The sequence below is a fragment of the Arachis ipaensis genome, chromosome B02 (assembly GCF_000816755.2).
Source record: "Arachis ipaensis cultivar K30076 chromosome B02, Araip1.1, whole genome shotgun sequence".
NCBI lineage: Eukaryota > Viridiplantae > Streptophyta > Magnoliopsida > Fabales > Fabaceae > Arachis > Arachis ipaensis.
In genome coordinates, this window is record NC_029786.2 from 74,134,459 (window position 1) to 74,135,017 (window position 559).

Sequence of the window (559 nt, forward strand, 5' to 3'; positions counted from 1 at the left end):
CAGGTCAAAGCCGGCGCTGCCTTTGTCACCGATGGGAGAGAGCCAGAGGGAGTGAGGAAGCTTGTGGCGTCGACTGGTGTGAGAGGAAAGGGGAGCCAGGATGCAGTCGGCGAGGATGGGGACCAGGCGCCGCTGTTGACGACAATTAACGGCGAGAAAGGGAGGGGGAGCCAGCGCACGGATGTGGAAGGCAGCCAAGTATATTTGACGAAGCTCGAGGTGGGCAAGGGTGTGGAACGTGTAGCGGAGGCGCAGACTGTAAATGGTGGAGAGCCTGGATTCGCTGAGATGAGGCTGATTCTCAATGGAGGTGTTGAAAGGGGGAGCACCGCTGGAGGGGTGGCTGAGGCGAGTGTATTGCGGGAACGAGGAGGGATGGGCTCGGACTAGGTGGGAGAGGAACCTGGCTCGGGTACTGGTGGTTATGGCGATGCAGAGGCACGACTCAATGGAGGACGCAGCGGTGAGGCTGGTTTAGGAGCAGATGAGATACACGAAATAGTGGCAGAGTCTGAGCTAGAGGAGGAAGACGTAGTTGAGGATCCAGCTGGCCTGGGGT